General features: G+C 45.4%; 1 protein-coding gene across 6 annotated transcripts in view; it reads right to left on the bottom strand.

Moving 5' to 3' along the window:
* HDAC4 (histone deacetylase 4) overlaps positions 1 to 20,316 on the bottom strand; it is a 166,289-nt gene that overhangs the window by 82,203 nt on the left and 63,770 nt on the right. The window contains exon 1 of one of the 6 annotated variants that reach the window (XM_075829584.1): positions 824 to 1,037. The exons of the other annotated variants lie outside the window; for them this stretch is intronic. The gene's annotated coding sequence lies outside the window, so the exon portion shown is untranslated. Of the gene's footprint in view, positions 1 to 823; positions 1,038 to 20,316 lie in introns of those variants that run through there. 6 annotated transcript variants of the gene reach the window in all.

The following is a 20,316-nucleotide window of genomic DNA, read 5'->3' as shown; positions in this document are numbered from 1 at the left end:
TATAAAATCTCAGTGGAGCAACGGTGTGCTGGGTTCACACTGCGCGTTTTTGTGGTGTTTTTTTTTTTTTGCTTTGGTTGATGAACTCCCATTGAGAGACATGGGAGTTTATCTACCAAAACAAAAACCGCATGCTAAAAACGCAACAAAAATGTGAACCCTGCCTTTATACTACCCGTTGTCTCCATTTCCCTAAAGTCAATCACTTAAGAAGGGACCACTTTCTTAAATTACAGAATGCAACTCGAGGCACTAAAAACACCAACTGAAGAGATGCACGTTGAGGAGGGGGTGGAGGGCAATTGGTTCACCTTCATGGGGCAAAGTTGTGGTTGTAAGAGGCAATGTAATGAGCATGAAGTAAAGCATGGCATGGGCATCAGTGCCACCGACTACATTTCAGTTAAACGTAAATATAACAAACTTGAAGTCATTGATCATTTCTTGAAAACATAAAACAAAACGTAAAACTATAGTAGAAGGCTAAATATCAAAACATACAAACGGGTAGGGAAAGCAAGAAACACAAAAACAAAAAAAGCACATGCCGTCCAGAGGCAAATCCAACAGATTCTGTATCTGATGGCCAAGAGGATTTCTAGACAGAACTACAAATGGCAACAATCATTAGTCAACGAAGAACACGGACATCAATTACACCGCACGAAAATAAGCGCTGTAGTGCGTGCAAATACAGATTTATCAAAGAGCCCACACAAAGTTGCTGCCTAGTTGGACAATTCATGAACGACAGAACCGTAGATGGCATATTGCATATGTGCCGTGCACAACATACGCAGCACAACAAGTAAAGATGACTTACAGACAGTCGCCAATCACTAAAGAAGTCGTCCTCTTATAACCAGGCAGCAGGAAAAGCCGTCAGACAAGCACGGTCAAGCCAGTGCACTAAGAAGATGTCATATAATGGGTAAAATCAATCCGTGCAACTGTAGGGCTGTTTCTTGTCTCCTGCTGTTCTGTGGAGAAGAACTGTGTGTGTGTATATGTGTTGCACAACGCAAAGCTGCTTGATTTGCTGGCGGAGCTCTGGGGGCTGGACACATTTGTATACAGGACACTAAAGGCAACTGCAAGCATTGCACACAACCATGCTGAATTATTTCTACCAGCATGGGCTGCGTTACATCCTCCTCCTCCTCCAGAATGGAGTGCCTCTCCCTTGCAGTATGGAACAGGTTAACCACATAAGACTGTTCCAAGAGGGATCAATAAATGGATGCTTCACCACCAGCCGGAATATCGTTAAACATACAAATACTAACAGAAGAGCTCATAAAACGTTAATGCCCCATTAGATCATCTAGGAGGCAGATGATCTCCACTGACAGCAGTGAACCGGTTGAGTGGCGTGGATTGGATGTTGGCTGGATAAAATAAGCTGTATGAGCAGAGTCTCAGTCAATACAGAGCAGATGTGAGTATGTCCAGGAAGCCTTCCTCCTAGAGCCTGCAGTGCTGAAAATCAACAGCTGCTTGCTGCATTTCCCTCCAATTCAACAGCAGCTGCTCTTCTGACAGCCCCATTTTTAGAAATGAGGAGGTGGATGCTGGTAACAACTGCTATCTAATCCTGCTCTGCGCAGATCAATTACCTGCAAACAGTCCCTGCATTGTCTGGAACGCTTGCACTATAAATAACTGGCAAAACACACAAACAGCCCAAGATCAAAGCTTACAGGTACGCTCTACACCTATGCGGGTAGTGAAACCCTCAATGCCATATAATCCATATTGGATACATGCCATCCAGACCTAGTATGTATGTCTACATACCACATTAAGCTGCTTATATTTGTACAGACCAGCAGAATATGGCTCAACGCATCTCTTGCGGTTCATATAAATGGCGCTCATGTAGATTAGTGCGCATAAGAAGAGTTTTGGCACTATGCTATAGAGAGTGGTCAACCAAATTTATTTTTCGATAGCACCATTTTTGGCTCAAAATACTTGAGTATATATATACACACGACAATTATGGTTGTGTTCAGATAGCACAGGTTTCCTTGGGTGCTCGAGGTAGGGTCCCAACCCGGATGTAGGTTAAGAATTGTAGTCGGCAAACCTTGCTTGTGTTTCAGAAATTATATTTATTGGATTCTCAAGATGGATGCCAGAGGCTACATGTGCGACGTCGACGTTTCGGTCATACGACCTATAATGCGTAATAGCGCTGCTATGATTCGTATTTGGCGGCTTACCGCTCTTCATGAAGAGCGGTAAGCCGCCAAATATGAATCATAGCAGCGCTATCACGCATTATAGGGATTCATCAATCGAGTCCCCAGTACGGCTCAGTGCCTGACGAAGGTTGTATGACCGAAACGTCGACGTCGCACATGTAGCCTCTGGCATCCATCTTGAGAATCCAATAAATATAATTTCTGAAACACAAGCAAGGTGTGCCGACTACAATTCTTAACATATATATACGACAGTCATGACTTGGCTTAAAGAAAAGGTGTGTATTGTAACGCAACTCCTGCCATACATGTATGAAGTAGCATGTGTCATCTTGATACACTGAATGCACCAAACATAATGACTTGCTCTCCCCCTTCGTAAAGTGTTATTCCAATGACACTTGATAAAAGTGCGCCATTCTGATAACTGCAGGTTAAAGCACTAGGCCAGGTCTGATCTGCCAGACACATGCCCTCCGACACGTGAAAATCCTGACGGATGATGCTGCATAAATGGACGAAATTATTATTTCCAGCACTTCATCCATCCAATTTATCGGATCTGCAGGAAAACACAAACGTTGCAGATCCGTTATGTAAAAATAGAAGCGCGGATGTCGGAGAAGTCCTCATACGAGCAGTCTTACTTATTATACATATTTCCTGTTAAAGGAATGTTGTGTATGTGAATACAGAACGGAGAAGTGTCCAGATAATGAATTAGCGATACGGTCACAGCCTCCTGGTTGGTAAATGGGTAAATTCACTGTAATACTTTGTGGTAATAGAGGACAGTCAGTGACGGGCTCCGCACCACGCCCTTACCAACCCAATCAATACCGTACAGGAGAGAATGAATTCAGAGCCTCCCCTACTGTATTATCTATGCCATATCCTGTAATAACCAGTACAATGCTAACCACAGGAATCAATGTCAGGGGGTGCAGGTCGCATCACCTCACGTATTGGAAAGCTTCCTGAAATCATTGATCTTACAAAGCTAATTACCATCAGGAGTTAATAGGGAGCAGTGAACATCAAAAGCTATTTGCAATCTTCATATATTTAAACCAGCATGTCAAGTAAAATAAAGCACATTATTGGTTTTCTATCTTTTCTGTGTGGAGCGGCTGCACATCAGCAAAATAATCTTTATTTTTCACCGCTTGTGGTACCCAGTAACAAGGAAGGAAAAGGAAACTGTGGACATGTGCTAGAGGCCCATTTACCTGAAATGATTGCCAATAAGAAATTGTAGAGTAGTGATGTTGCCTCTACCATTACATCTAAGGGCTTGTCCACACACAACGGAATTGTTGCAGAAAATTTCCGCAGCAATTCCGTTTAAAGTCAGAGACTTTCCGCTGCAGCAAAAACGCACCATTTCCTGCATTTTTTCCGCAGCAGGAGTGGACATGCTGCGGTCCAAAAAATACGCACCGCAGGTCAATTTCTGCTCTGAATTTTTACGCAGCGAGTGGATGAAATTTGTTAAATCTCATCCACTATGCTGCTACTGTATCCTGTTGCGTTTTTTTCCAGCCGAAATTCCGGCCGAAAAAACGCGGCAGTTCCGCAACGTGTGGACGATCCCCAAGTGTTAACAGAGTCTGAATGTAGACAATACTTAAAGGGATCCTGTCACCAGCATTTTAGCTATAAAGCCAGCAATACCTGGTGAAAGTGGGTGAAAAAGCATTGTCATCTAAGCTATAAATATGTTCTAAGTAAGCTCTGTAGCTTTAGTATTCCGTTTTTCAGTGGTCCCACGCCGTATGCAAATGAGCAGAAAAGAGTCAAATCTTCATCTGAAAAGAGTCAGATTTTCATTCCTCCAGCGTCTCAGAGTGGACTCCACCTCCTTCTTTTTGATTGATAGCTCCTTAGCCAGTCAGGGCCGGACAGGTGGTGGCAGTGGGCGTGGTTAAGAAGCTGCATCCCAGAGGGAAAAATAATTACCATAAAAGGCGGGAAAAGTTTAAGGCGGGATTCACACGACCGGGTCGGGTCCGAGCCCGAGTGCCGGCCGGTAAAATCGGCCATTCTGCCCGGCCGGTTTGCATAAAGTTATGCATCCGTGCTGGGCCGGGCAGATCCGGACAGTGACATCAGCGGCAGCTCCTGAAGGGGAATCCCCATGTGTTCGGGGATTCCGCTTCAGGAGTTTCCCCTGATGTCACTGCCCAGATATGGACAGAGACATCAAGCGCTCTGTCCAGGAGCGGAATCCCCGAACACACGGGGATTCCGCTCCTTCAAGGAGCTAAAGTGCGGCTAGCACATAGCAGAGCGGGGAGATACCTCCCTGCTCTGCTATAGTGGCGTCGCTGCAGTAGTAGCAGCCGCAGCAGCTGCTGCTACTAGCGGCGCCATCTAAGGTGTCGCCGAGCCAGGGTGCTTTTAACAAGCAGGGGAAGGGAGCCAGCGCAGCGCTCCCTCCACCTGCTGTACACCCCGGCCCTGCAACACAGTGTGCAGCGATGCCATTCGTCAGAATGGCATCAACTCCTCCTCCTCACATGCACTCTGCGCTGTGAGGAGGAGGAGATAGAGCGCAAGCCACGGGAAACCCGGCCATCACTCGGAACACATTCCGGTGATGGCCGTGTAATACCCGGCCCCATAGACTTCTATGGGAGCCGGGCGGCCGGGTGCCCGGGCAAAGATAGAGCATGTCCTATTTTTTGACGGCCGGATTTTCCGGCCGTCAAAAAATCGGTCGTGTGAATAGCCCCATTAGGGGTCTATCATTCCTAATGCAGCCGGGTGCCGGCCGATTTATGAACGGCCGGCACCCGGACGGGAAACCCTGCCGTGTGAATGAGGCCTAAACGACTATATTTACTGACAGAGGAGGACTTCAGGAAAGAAGAGAACAGGAATGAACTCTGGACAGCTGCGGCCATTGAGGGGTCAGGTGAGTTTAACAGGTAAGATGTTGATGACAGGATCCCTTTAAATGTTTCCTTTATATCTATGGAGAACTGCTGGGAAATTGATATGCCATTTTGTAGGACACCTAACAGCTCCACTTCCCAATCAGGACACTTTTATGTGTCCTTTACAATGTTCTATAAGTGTCAAAAAAGTTATAAATATCTCATTGTAAGTTTAAAGAGGAACTATCGCCTATTCTTACAGGTCTGTTTTAGTTAATGACTATTTCCCATGAAATAACAATTCTGGGACAGGTTTTCTTAGAACTGTACATTCTGCAATTCCTCTTGTTCCTCCTTGAAATTAATGAATAAAATGACAACTGAGTGTTACTATTCCTCTTATCAAAGGGGCGTGTTCCTATACAGTCACTGCCAGCACTGATTGGACAGTTTTCAGTCTGTGTGGGCGACACCACAATACTGGTAATACCTAGTTGTCCATTTTTTTCACAAATTTCTAGGAGGAATAACAGAGGAATGGTACAACAGAGTTCTAAGAAAAAACGCTCCAGAATTTTTATTTCATGAGATAACTCATCTATGGTTTGAAGATCTATTCACAGGGTGCAGTCATATTGCGGTTTGAATGCAACACGTGAATAGACCCCTACGGAGCAGCTGGCTGGCGACTTCATACGACTGTGAGAGTTATTAGATTATCTCAATGCTAGCTTCACACACATAGTACCCCAAAGACAATCAGAAGCTGAATGTAAAGTACATCTCTACTAGACACAAAAGTAAAACTAGTCACAGACAGAATATGGCTTTAACAAAATGTGTAAGTCACTTAGCAAGTGTCCCTTGGAGACCACCTCCAACTTGTTAGTAATAGTACTCCTAGTGCTCATGCACGTGGTCATATTACGCCTCAGTTTCGTACAAATCCTACAGAAAATAAAAATCATGGCATTTTTCATTGGATGCCATACATACAGAGGTAATCAACCCTAGAAACATTGAATATATCTGCACATACAGCACCTGACTAAGGCTGTACGGCAGCAAACAGAGGCTGACGAGGGACCACAAGACATGTTTTCCCCCCCACCCCGGAAAAAGAAAAATATATATTTCTCAGAGACCACAAATCTAGAAGACTACGGCTCCTATAGTTCCCCCCGTAGACCGTGCCACACTTGTCTCCCCCCCTTGTAGACCGTGCCACAACCCCTAGCCTTGTAGACAGTGGCGCGCGCGCGAAAACACACACACACCACACACAACCCTTGTAGACAGTGGAACACACACATTTGTAGATCGTGCCCCACACACACACACACACGCACACGCACGCGCGCGCACGCACGCACCTTGTATAGTGCCACCCCCCCACCTTGTAGATAGTGCCCCACACCTTGTATAGTGCCACACAAACCCCCACCTTGTAGATAGTGCCACACAAACCCCCACCTTGTAGATAGTGCCACACAAACCCCCACCTTGTAGATAGTGCCCCCAGTAGATAAAAAACCTTATACCCACGAAGAATGGAGCTGCAGCGTCTGTCTCCTCAGTCCTGCAGCCTGAGAGATGCCGAGACGGGACCTTTGCGCAGGCTGGCGTGATCCAGTAATGTAATTACGCTGGCCTGCGCAGGGATCCACTCCCAGAGTCTTATAGGATGCAGGGCAAACATGGCCTGTAGCCTAGTGAATCGCAGAGCAGGAAGCTCAGCTCATAGCTCCCTGCTCCGCCATTGAATTCAATTGTACCTGCTTCCTGAGGACGCAGGACATACCAATTGAATGTAATAGTCGCCCGGGGTATCGGCCATAAATCGTATGGCCGGTGCTAGCGCTGCAACTAAGTGCAGCCCCTTAATAACAAGCTGCACAGCCTCCGAGCATTGCCATATGGATTTCATGCACATAGTACGGCATGTGCGCCCTTAGGCTTCGTTCACATCTGCGCTAGGGCTCCGTTTCAACGTTCCGTCGGAACGGAGCCCTGACAGACACGTTTCCATCACCATTGATTTCAATAGTGACGGATCTGGTGCCAATGGTTTCCGTTTGTCTCCGTTGTGCAAGGGTTCCGTCGTTTTGACGGAATCAATACCGTAGTCGACTACGCTACGGATTCCATCAAAACAACGGAACCCTTGCACAACGGAGACAAACGGAAACCATTGGCACCAGATCCGTCACTATTGAAATCAATGGTGATGGAAACGTGTCTGTCAGGGCTCTGTTCCGACGGAACGTTGAAATGGAGCCCTAGTGCAGATGTGAACGAAGCCTTACACATGATATTTTCCTGTTGCTTCTCATCAGTCATTTTCACTATGAAAAAACCATAGTGCCCTTAATGCAACGTAAGCTGAAAGATCTACAATCCTATGACAGAGCACAATTGTCATGGTTTGGACGTATCAATGCCATCAAAATGGATATCCTCCCCCTGTTCTTGTATCTATTTCAGGCAATCTCTGTTATGGTTCTTAGGGCATATCTTAAGACGTTGGAGGCAGCGTTTCGTAAGTTCGTCTGGGGCACTCTGAGGCCTCGCATCAGTATGAGCTCACTATCTCGCCCTAAACTGAAAGGGGGAGCGGGACTCCCAGATTTGGGGCTGTACCACCAAGCTGTTGTTCTTTCTAGAGTGATAGATTGGTTTCATAATGGCACCAATAAACAATGGGTGGGGATTGAGAGGTCCTTGGTGGCGCTCTCTCTGAGATCGCTGCCGTGGATCCTGCCGGATCATCGACCAGCCCTCTCGACCTTTCCTATGCTTACCCATCACTTTCTCACTCTCTGGGACAGATCGATGGTCCGGAAGGGGCTTTCCCATAGACCGGGACTTCTTAGCCCTCTGTTTGATAACTCCGAGTTTCCACCGGCTGTTCACAAAGCTACCTTTTTGAGCTGGACCGCTTCGGAGGATACTAGGCTGTGTCAGGTGATGTCGGATGGGGGTCGCCTCCCTCCGTTACATATGTTGAGAGAGACCTGCCCGGAGAGGACTCTTTCATGGTTGGAATATGCACAATTGTCTACCTTTCTACACTCGGCATTGCCGGATGGTATGTGCATCTCCACGACCACGTCCTTTGAATTGTTGTTGCTTTTACAAGAGCCACCTACTCGTGTGATCTCCAAGATGTATGCCATCCTATTGGAGACTTCTGTCAATCAGCCCCCTGCATATGTTAGCGCATGGGAAGAGGACCTAGGTTTCTCCATATCTTTGCTTGATTGGGACAGGGTTTTCCTCCTGACCCATAAAATGCCAATGGCTTGCCACGCTCAGGAGAAAATTTTTAAAATATTGACCAGATGGTACCGTTGCCCACAGATTTTGCATAAAATGTACCCAGAAGTGTCAGATGTCTGTTGGCGGTGTGGCAACGAGACTGGCACGATGGTGCACATTTGGTGGTCATGCCCAGTGTTGCAGACTTTTTGGAAAGCGGTGTTTGACATCTATGCATTGATGGAGTGTGCTCCTATCATACCCACTCCTCAGATGGCTCTGCTATCCTTGATTCCGGGTCCTCTGTCAGGCATAAAAAAGGGCCTACTCAGGCATTTTCTGACAGCAGCACGGACAGTTATTCCTAGACACTGGAGGACCTCTGCTGTGCCTACGATTGGTGAATGGGTTGCGGAAATGGACCTACTGTGTAGAATGGAGTCTCTTCTTGCAGAAGACAGAGGCTGCTATGACGCGGTTCTTTCCCTGTGGAACACATGGTCATCCTTCAAATCTGGTCCTCATTTCGCAGACTGGTTGAGCTAGAGATTTTCACATGGTGGTCTGAATAGCCAGGCCCTGTTTGGGCTTCATCGGAAATAGCGGCGGTTCAATATTCCTCTTGTGGTAATGTCTCTGCTCCTAGCATTCATTAATATTCCTCATCTTCCTTCCCTTGCTCTTCTTTTGTCCGTCTTGTCCTTCCTTTCTTTTTGTCTTCTTTTGGTTTGTCTCAATCTTTCCTCTTCTTACCTGTTCAGGGAGGGGTTGGTCACTTTTCACAATGTGTTTCCAGTCAGGAATTATGTGCCTTGCAAATATAGAGGGGCATTCTCTACCTCATATGCCATGGGCCAGACTGTATATTTTTCTAAATGCAGGTGACAACCGCCCCGGAGTAACAAGGATATTGATGTACATAAGCGCTCGCTTATATCTATATGATATGTTTTGATATGATAGGTTATGATCGATTACGAAAGTATTCACGCACTCTGTTCTTGTTCTTGTGTGTTTGTAAATTTTACAATAAAAATACAAATTATGAAAAAAGAAAAAACCATAGTGGACAGTCATTGCAGTGAATTTAAATTTTATAGTGTCCCATCACCACATTTTATCCGTGGCTCTTTCAGTTTTGCATTTGTTGTGGTTGTTCCCTGTGGACTTCTATAAAAAACAAGAAATTACCCCCAATATATGATTTACCAAAGCCCACAAATAGCAACTAAAAGCCATTGCCTGAGGTGCGGTAGTGGCACAGTTTGTGCAACACCATACTGCCATGTGTGAACATGACCTAAAGGGGATATTCAGAATTTTAAATGGATATTCTGTTTAAACAAATAAAGGTTAATATTTGTATAATGAAAAGTTAATATACATTCTGTGTATATTCCTTGAAGTCACACAATAGGAACCTATTGAGTGTTCCAATAACTACACTAACGATCCGTGCAAAAAACTGGACGTTGACGGGCTGCATTCCTTTCAAATTTGAAAAAATACAAAATTATTGTAAATCATTTCATCATTTGAAGTACTGTATCAATTCTATTACACAATAATACCGTCAGGTTTAAACTTAACGGAAATTTGCGAGTTTACTCCACGTGCTTATTTTAACAATCTGGTTTTCCAGTTTAAGTATCGCTAAATGCAGTCTGGCTGCTCAGTTGGCAGCGTTTGGCAGACACAAGAATGTCAATATTTGGCAGGCCCTTTTTAGATAGTGCCACCGTGCCCTCTGTAGACACTGCCACCCCCCACCTCTGAAGATACAGACACCCCCCCCTCTGTAAATACAGACACCCCACCAGATAATGCCAACCCCCTTTGTAGATAAGTGCCACACCCCCAATGTAGAGAAGTGCCACATACACCTCCTTTGTAGACAGCTCCATAGGGGCTCCCTCTAGGAGTGAAATCCCCAGCCAATATGGACAGTTACATCAGAGGCCTCGTCTATCAGCGGAATCCCCGGCCAGAGCACTCTGGCGGGGGATTCCATTCCAAGAGGGAGCCCCACTGAAGCCATCTATAGAGAGGGGGTTGTATCGCTGCCCAGGGGGTTGGGGTGTGTGGCGTGTGCGGCCCCCTTCCTTCGTCCTGCTCCCCCGCTGTCAGCAGGCCACAGATTACAGCTTCAGGGGCCACAGGCTGCGTGTTTGAGCCCTCTGACCTAGACCGATTTTTATCCACTGGAAGTAAAGCATGAAGGTTCATACCGAACAACAATTGATACAGAAAGTGTATTAAAAAAAAAAAAATTAACAACGTTTTATTCACCTTAAATATCTAAAAAAATGTTTTCGTTTCAAGATTCACATGGCGATAGGGAGGAATTTATAACCCCTGACGGATCAGAATTCTGCCACTACTAGCGGCTGCAAAGTCCAGACTACTGTTGCTGTCTGACAGGTCCATGGGGCAAAGCAGGGAATGTAAAATACCCCACTGCAAGGACAAGGGATGTGGTGGGTGTGTATATAATTTTTTTTATTTATATTTTCTCTCTATTTTTGTTCTATTTTAATACTTGACTCAGTCTATTACTCATCCAGAGAGCTAATCTAACATCACTCCTCATGGCAAAGAATGTGGTTTGTCTACAAACAGTTAATATGTTTCCAGATCTGGGTATAATAATTCTCTGGGACTTTTTAGCGAGAAACAAAAATCGACCTCCTGCTGCTATGTTTTTCTCTGCTGTTTAACAGCTGGCAAACAGCTGCAGCCGAGATCAAGCAAATGAAGATAGGAGGGACTGTGCGGCCCACTGCTGTACACTTTGCCTTCCATATGCTTACATATGTGAATAATATCATCCATAATTTATGGCTCATCAATGTGCATTGTTGTACATGGCTATAAAATCACATTAACAAGGAAAAATGGAGACAATAAGGAACCAGTAATGTGTAGAAAAAAATGAGAGCAGATACGGAGTGTACAGCTCCAGCAGATTACAAACTGTACACTACTGTATTAACAATAATACATAATCCTAATAATGTATCTTGTGCTCCGATATATCCAGATATACTTGTTGCTGAGTTATATGAAACTTTGTCCAACTTTTGACAACGTGAGGCTGGCCATTTCTCACCAAACGCTTTTATGCCTTTTGGCTAAGATCAAGTTTAGTATCTGTTCACATGTAGCCAGTGGTAATGAACAGGTACCTTATACACAAGGTGGTTTAGTCCAGGTTGGACGCTGGCTAGCTTAAAGAGGCTCTGTCACCAGATTTTGCAACCCCTATCTGCTATTGCAGCAGATAGGCGCTGCAATGTAGATTACAGTAACGTTTTTATTTTTAAAAAATGAGCATTTTTGGCCAAGTTATGACCATTTTCGTATTTATGCAAATGAGGCTTGCAAAAGTACAACTGGGCGTGTTGAAAAGTACAAGTCCAAGTGGGTGTGTATTATGTGCGTACATCGGGGCGTTTTTACTTCTTTTACTAGCTGGGCTTTCTGATGAGAAGTATCATCCACTTCTCTTCAGAACGCCCAGCTTCTGGCAGTGCAGATCTGTGACGTCACTCACAGGTCCTGCATCGTGTCGGCACCAGAGGATACAGATGATTCTGCAGCAGCATCAGCATTTGCAGGTAAGTAGCTACATCGATTTACCTGCAAACACTGATGCTGCTGCAGAATCATCTGTAGCCTCTGGTGCCGATGTGTCCTCGCTCGTCTGACACGATGCAGGACCTGGGGAAGTGACGTCACAGCGTGATCTCTGGAGAACACACTGTGTGTCTGCACTGCCAGAAGCTGGGCGTTGTGAAGAGAAGCGGATGATACTTCTCGTCAGAACGCCCAGCTAGTAAAAGTAGTAAACACGCCCCGATGTACGCACATAATACTCGCCCAGTTGTACTTTTACTTTTCAACACGCCCAGTTGTACTTTTGCAAGCCTCATTTGCATAAATACGAAAATGGTCATAACTTGGCAAAAATGCTCGTTTTTTAAAAATAAAAACGTTACTGTAATCTACATTGCAGCGCCGATCTGCTGCAATAGCAGATAGGGGTTGCAAAATCTGGTGACAGAGCCTCTTTAATTGCTACCTGTGTTCAACAAGGGACCACCTCATCAATGACCAAGGTGTGCAGTGCCTCCATGGTGGCAACTGGGTGGGCAGCTGAAAATCATTTGGGGATGGCAAACCTAACAGTTAAGTTGGGCGCAATTCATCTTTCTCTGTTTTTCCAGCCCATCTGGCTAGGCTTTGATATGAGGAATTTTTATACTGCCAGCCATTAGGGCTGGCTGAGCACAACACTTGTTGTTCATGTTTTATTCACTTAACATATTTGCAATTTGTCCCAGGAATTTTCCAGGATATGGTGCCTTTATAGGATGTGCCTCTGTAGGTCTCGGGGCAGTATATGTGGCCCTTAGGTTCCTCACCCCTCTTAATGCCAACTCCCCCTGGCCATTAAACTTTGGACTCTGTGGAATGCTTGGGCTACAGCCTAGGCAGACGCCAGAACACATACGGTTCACCTTAAAGGGGTTATCGCATAATCATTATTTTGCACCTACCATAGAATAGGTGATAAATCAGGGCCGGCTGCAGTCATCACAGCATCACTGTCCATATACGGACAGCGATGTCAGAGGGAGAAAAGGAGTCCCAGGCAGAGAGCTACAAGCAGCTCTGCTCCGGGACTCTGTCTCTGGGGAAGCCCCTGACATCACTGTTCATATAGCTAGTAGCACTCTGCCCGGGACTTTGGCTCTGGGGTTAACCATGACATCACTAGCAGTATATGGACAGTAATGTCAGGGGCTTCCCCAGAGCTGGATTTCCGGAGAAGAGCCTTTACTAGCGCTCCGCCCGGGACTTCATAAATGGACAGTGATGTCAGGAGCAGAGCAGTAGTCGCAGGCAGAGTCCTAGTAGTGCTCTGCCCAGGACTATGGCTCTGGGGTTACCCCTGACATCACTAGCCATATATGGACAGTGACGTCAGGGATTTCTCTTAAAGCTGAATCGCCAACTACGGGGGGGGAGGGGGGGAGCCGTGTGGCACTACCTGGGAGGTGGGGGCCGTGTGGCACTACCTGGGAGGTGGGGGCCGTGTGGCACTACCTGGGAGGTGGGGGGCCGTGTGGCGCACTACCAGGGAGGGGAGGTTTTTGGCACTCCCTGGGAGGGAGCTGTAAGGCACCATCTACAGAGGGCACTAAATATATGGGGGTACAAACTGGGTGCCTAACTTCTATATGGGGGCATAAACAGGGCCTAACGTCTATATGGGGGCACAAAGTGACGTTTTCTGCCATTTTACTGCCGCCGTGAGTTCCCCCGCAAAGGAGCCTACCAAGTCTGTGTCGCACAAGGGCCCACATAAACCTATAGCCGGCACTGTGATAAATATCCCATCAGGGAGGGACTGACCATTGTAATTCCCACCAATCACGAGAACAGGCTTACCTTGCGGTTGCTGGGAGCCCCATAGGAATGGAGCGCTAGTGTGCATGCTCGGCCAGGGCTCCATTCATCCATTCAGGCCTGCTGAAGAGAGCGCTTGGCAGCCCCAAAGAAATTTATGTAGTGGTGGCCAGAATGTGCTCTACCACTTTAGGACTATGGGGCTCCCAGGAACAGAAAGGTAAACCTGTATTCATGATCATTGGGGCGCCAGCCTCATCAGATATTTATCATCTATCCTGTGGGTAGGTGATAAATAATGATTATGGGAAAACCCCTGGGTGAGGGTGGCCACTTGTCCCTGACTTTATAAAACAATAGGTTGGGGGCTCCTGTGCTTTCGATATTTTCAGATGGCAGATGAGCAGGTTTTCGGGACCACTGGGTGTCAGGCTATGAAGGCTTTGCTGCATCTCACTCTAAAAAAAAATTATATAGTACTGTAATAGGCAAACACAGTTACCACACTGCTAAGTTACGTACTAAATGATTTATTTCCAGAACATTTCCAGCCCTTGAATGTCCAAAATAAATATGATAAAAGTTTGTTCTCATTATCATACAATTTGCTCAGTTTCCTCAGTTGGAAACGGAATTGCAGCACAAGCCATCGGATTAAATGTACCAGGAAGATTCAGCAATCCAGTTTTATTCTTCCATTCTAAGTGTTTAAAAACATGGAAAGATGTATATGTGGATATATACAAAGATAGTCTCCATATCTGACAACAGGATTAGTACAACTGCGCAATATACACACAGTCGAGTCACATTATATCCACCTCCTACTTTCGGGTGGGCAGCACGTAGCCCATGCAGAAAGTGATGTGTCGTGGGCAGGCTTGGTGATTGCCCATGCAGAAAGTGATGTGTCGTGGGCAGGCTTGGTGGGTATATAAGGTGTGCGATAGGCTGTCCGAACACATATCACTCATTGTTGCCATGGATAAAAGGAGACATTTATCAGAGTTGCAAAAAGGGACTATTACAGGCTTTCGGACCATTGGGAATAACCGACGTGGAAACTGTGAAGCACCACCTGCCATTGATGTGAGGTGAACGTCAGCTAGGAAGGAGCGTGAGGGCCGAACGACATGCTACAGTGGAGCAGCTCACCGTGAAAATCAACCAGGAGGCCACCAGACGTGTGTCTAAGGGTGTGATCACATCAGCGTTAGTTAGGTTCAGTTGATGGGTTCTGTCAGACCTTTCCGTTAGGGGAACCCATCAACGGAAAGGCAAACAGAAACCATAGCTTTTCGTTAGCATCACCATTGATTTCCAGAATTTACAGAGCCAGTCCCTGAAAATTCCTACGGGAAGGGTGGGGGAGGGTGTATGCGTGTCATCTACGGGGGGGGGGGGGGAGGGCTGTGCACCATCATCTACGGGGGGGGGGGGGTCTGTGCACCATCATCTACGGGGGGGGGGGGTCTGTGCACCATCATCTACGGGGGGGGGTCTGTGCACCACCATCTATGGGGGGGGGGCTGTGCACCGTAATCATCTACGAGTGGGGGGGTATGTGCACCATCATCTACAGGGGGGGGGGGGTCTGTGCGCCATCATCTACGGGGGGGGGGGGTCTGTGCGCCATCATCTACGGGGGGGTCTGTGCGCCATCATCTATGGGGGGGGTCTGTGCGCCATCATCTACGGGGGGGGGGGGGTCTGTGCGCCATCATCTACGGGGGGGGTCTGTGCGCCATCATCTACGGGGGGGGGGTCTGTGCGCCATCATCTACCGGGGGGTCTGTGCGCCATCATCTACCGGGGGGGTCTGTGCACCATCATCTACGGAGGGGTCTGTGCACCATCATCTACGGAGGGGTCTGTGCGCCATCATCTACGGGGGGGTCTGTGCGCCATCATCTATGGGGGGTCTGTGCGCCATCATCTATGGGGGGTCTGTGCGCCATCATCTATGGGGGGTCTGTGCGCCATCATCTACGGGGGGGTCTGTGCGCCATCATTTACGGGGGGGTCTGTGCGCCATCATTTACGGGGGGGTCTGTGCGCCATCACCTACAGGGGGTTTGTGCGCCATCATCTACAGGGGGTTTGTGCGCCATCATCTACAGGGGGCCTGTGCGCCATCATCTACAGGGGGGGGGGTCTGTGCGCCATCATCTACGGGGGGGGGGGGGGTCTGTGAGCCTCTATCTGGTGCTATATGTACGGAGATAATCTCCCCATATAAGCAATGCTCCTAGAGGAGAATACCACAGTATATTCTGCATACAATGGAATAGGGCACAATGTTTTTATGTCAGGTTTGTATGGAAAACCTATGAAATCGGAGGCATGCGGCAGCACAGTATAGGGCTCATGCACCTCTATAGAAGCCCTATTGTACGCAGCTGTAATATGTAATGTGCATGAGCCCCAATAAGGAACACTATAGCCTATGCAAGATATTTCATACCGAGGGTTAAGTAGTAATGGGTTTAACACTATTATGTGACAAGAATTGCAAAACCGGCACCCTCACACACCATGAAGAGAGAGCGGGTAATTCACAGGTGTGATTGCAAAGAAGGAGCAGCGAAGGAATGGCGCATTATGTAGATGAGTTAACTTGTGCAAACCTGGCATTATACTACCTGCACTCATGTAATAAACACATCACAGAATTACACAGTACATTGAAAGTGCCTGAATACAGAATACGTGATGCAAGAGCAGAGAAATGTGACACCCATCTGATGCCAAACCCTCTAGCAGTTCTGTAGGTGCGTCTGTGGCAGCGGGACAAAATAAGAGAAATATCACTTCCTGCAATTACATTATTTCAAGTCATTTGAACAATTCTCCATTCGCTTTATCCCATTTGCCATAGGCAGATTTTTCTGTGAAATCACAGGCAGAAACTCCATATAAAAACTTTACAATACAGAATGGCCAAGCTGTTGAGGTCGAACGTTTTGTATAGGAGGGATCCTAATAAGAGCCGGTAGAGTGGGCTGCATCTTCCATATAAACAACACTAGAGAACTTGACGGAAACAACGTTTTTCAACATTAGAACGGCCTGTATTTTACACATGGGATAGGGTTTTCCTGAATGCTTGCAACATTTGTTTATGGCGATAAAGAAACTAAATACAGATCCTTCTTAAAAGTGATCAGGTGACTACATTTATATAGGACACACACCTCCAACCTATGGCATTTACCTCACAAATAGTACATATGACCCATTTGGCACAACCCAAAATAAAAGGTAGACCACTCACCCAGACTCCCTAAACAAATACAGACCACACCCCTTAAATAAAGATATAAACCCCTGCTGTAGTGCCAGGACTACCCACTGGAACCCCCTATATATAGCCTATAGTACCCTATTAACTATTGTACCCTACATACGAGTGCATTATAAGACTATAGATTCTGATGCGTGTGGAAGAGAAATTACTGTATGATCTGACACTCTGTATATAGTGCAGCCCAATGTACCCCCTATTAAATAGGCTAGTGTACCCCTATATTACCTCCTGGTCCTGCATACATGAATGCACGATCTGGTGGTGCAGTTATGTCATGTCATATACTAAACCATTAAAGGGGTTGTACCAGAATTGAAAATTATCATAGATTATAGATGGGGGCGAGCGTCCCCATACATTATCACGTTTACACAGGGCAATTATTGGCAACGAGCGTTCTATGAAAGTGTACATTAGATATCAGCTAATCCTGCCGATAATCTAATGTATATGGGGGCCTCCAGACTGTCCTTTTGAAGGCAGGTGTTGGGGAAAACAAAGATCGGGCATATTGGAGCTCATTACATTCTTGCAAGAGAGGACAGAAGTGCTAGTAGAACGTAAGCTCTATGCGCAAGGGAACACTCTGATCTTGTGGTGGCCGGACCGGTCGATCGGACTTGGATGAGGCTTAGCAAGTTTTACATGTTTCTCAGTGGGGAGTCTGAATGCCTCCCTAATGTATAATTATAATTGAAAAGCCTAATTTTTCCAGGTGTTAATCTAACGGCAGCAATTTGTTCTCATTGCCACATTTGAGGTTGGAAAGAATATTTTCCCTTTACTTGACAACAATTGGCAACTACCAAAGAAGTTTGGTTTTCAGCTCCCTGGATCAACATAGGGAAAAAAAAAAAAAAAAAGTTGGACTAACACGACATGCCTTGTAATGCACAAACTTTCAACATAAATGTCTTGGCTTTCTATAAAGTGTGATCATTAAAATTTCAATATATTTTTGCCTCTGTACCGAAGACAAGCGAGCCACTTCATAGTGTAGCGTATACAATCAGTATATAAATACATATATTAGTGAAAGCTCCTAGATGTACCATAAAATAATGTGTTCTCTTCCTCTTTCAGCCTTCCTGCCCCGAATTCCCTACACAATACTTTGTGTATATCTTGCTAATTGCAGAGCTATTGAAATGGCAATAAATAAATAGGAGTCCATATGTAGGGAATGAGCATAGGAAGTCTTAAACATGAAGAGGCAGAGCTAAACATTCTCAAGAGCAAGTTCTTAAAAGAAAAAAAAATAAAGAAAAAATAGGCAAAAATCACTTCAGCCCATATAATCGTTCTGGCTGCCAAGGCTTTGCAGTCCTACCGCGTTAGTAATGTACGCTTCGCACGTACGCTGGGAAAAGCTTGTGGCGTACACACTAAGCATATCCATAGGGCTCTATTAGCCCGACAGAGGCCAAAAGATGATCCTATTGGCCACCATTAGGCCAGTATGCAGCAAAAAAAAACTGTGGAATAGAATAGTAGACTATGCAACTCCATACAGTAAAAGTATACCGCGTTATATCTGCTTTTCTTTTTACAATGGGAGCCTATGGATAATGTATCCCACTGTATGCTTATATAGTGGGATACATCGCAGCTATACGTCAGCGGTATAAGGTGGGAGCTTTTCAAAGACAAACGGAGGGCCATTGTGAGATGTGAACAGGGACTAAGCAGTATTTAGTATTAGCGCTCTCCCTTGTAAAAGCAAATTATAGTAAGGAACTACCAAGACACTAAAAGACCTGTAGTGTAACCTTCTGGCTTAGGTGCCAATCCACTGATTTAACACATTGAAAAGGAGGCAGATTTTCATACGGACCCAGTTAGGCATGATACACTTTCTTTTAAGATAATCTAAAGCAAACACAAGACAATTAGTAAACACAATTATATTAAATTATTTACAAACTAAAATAACATAGTATAAACACAAGTACTATAGAAAAGGGCTTATTTATACCTCCTGGGCACCAGGGAATATCGAGACTGGAGCTTGCACCAGCTGTACAACACTAGTATACAGCTATTATAAATCTCAAAGCCCCTGGTGTTGTAATAAACAGAAAAGGGTACAGTCCGCATCATACAGTGGCGCTACCAGGTGCACATATGTCATCCTCTCTCTATAGCAGCGTTCCTCAATATTTCTAAGCCATGTTTCCCCAACTCAAATATTATCCATAGCACCCAAGAGACAATGATCATACACTGCCGTTGCACATTAAAAGCACCTCATGAAGACTGAGTAAGCACCACAGATTGAGAACTCCGGCTCTTCAAGAAGAACCATCATCATATGTATGTCTATAATATGGCATCTCCCTGTAAAGTAAAAACACAAAAGATTCTTGTGAAAAATCCTCTAAATGACTGAAGGATGGAATCAACTCACCTACAGGTGGTATAAAATAGTTAAAAAACACAGTACAGACAGCCTTCCTAAAAGAGGATCGGAGATCTACAATAGAAACTTGGAAACTAGAGCGTGTAAAACAAAATCAGAGGGAACACCTGGGTCTTAGTACAATGGGGGTCATTTACTCAAGACCGTCTCTGTTCACACTGTGCTCGATGCATACGTATGTTACCAAAATTATGTGCTTGACATATGCAACTATGTGCCTATACAGTTGCATACATCGGTCCTTTACTGCCGTTGTTTAAAAAAATTTAAAAAAAGGACCTATAGTACACGCTTTTTTTTTTTTGCTTTTTTTTTGCTGGATCCCCCTATATTGAAAGTTATACCCACTTTTCCGGCATATATTTGGCTATGCCATCGGTGGGCATGTCAGCACATACATCGCAGAGTGTCCACCGGGTATATACACCGAAGAAAATGTTAATGCTGTCTGAATGCACTATACAAAAGAAACATGCAAAATGTGACAAAAAAAAAAACTGGTAAAAAACGTGTGCGCCAAATTGGACGGAAGCGGTTTAACATTTAACATTCAATGTAGATTCAAATTGCTGTCTTCGGATATTAAGAAAAAGTGAATATGTAAAGTGGAGGCAGCCAATGGTTGCTAACATGTCAACTTCTACAACAGTTTATTAACTGCATACTTAACATTTTAGCATGGTATTTAAGCAGGGACACTAACTTTTATCTAAAATCGGTTCCAACTTTGAGCGAATTAATTTCTTAATAAATCTTTATGGTGGCTGGAGTCTGTTACAGAGCTCCAAAACTCCAGAATACACGTAGTGGTAGCATTTTATCATTTAACCCTAA

This window comes from Rhinoderma darwinii, chromosome 6, assembly GCF_050947455.1.
Source record: "Rhinoderma darwinii isolate aRhiDar2 chromosome 6, aRhiDar2.hap1, whole genome shotgun sequence".
Classification (NCBI taxonomy): Eukaryota; Metazoa; Chordata; class Amphibia; order Anura; family Rhinodermatidae; genus Rhinoderma; species Rhinoderma darwinii.
This window is presented reverse-complemented; position numbering and strand designations above follow the sequence as displayed.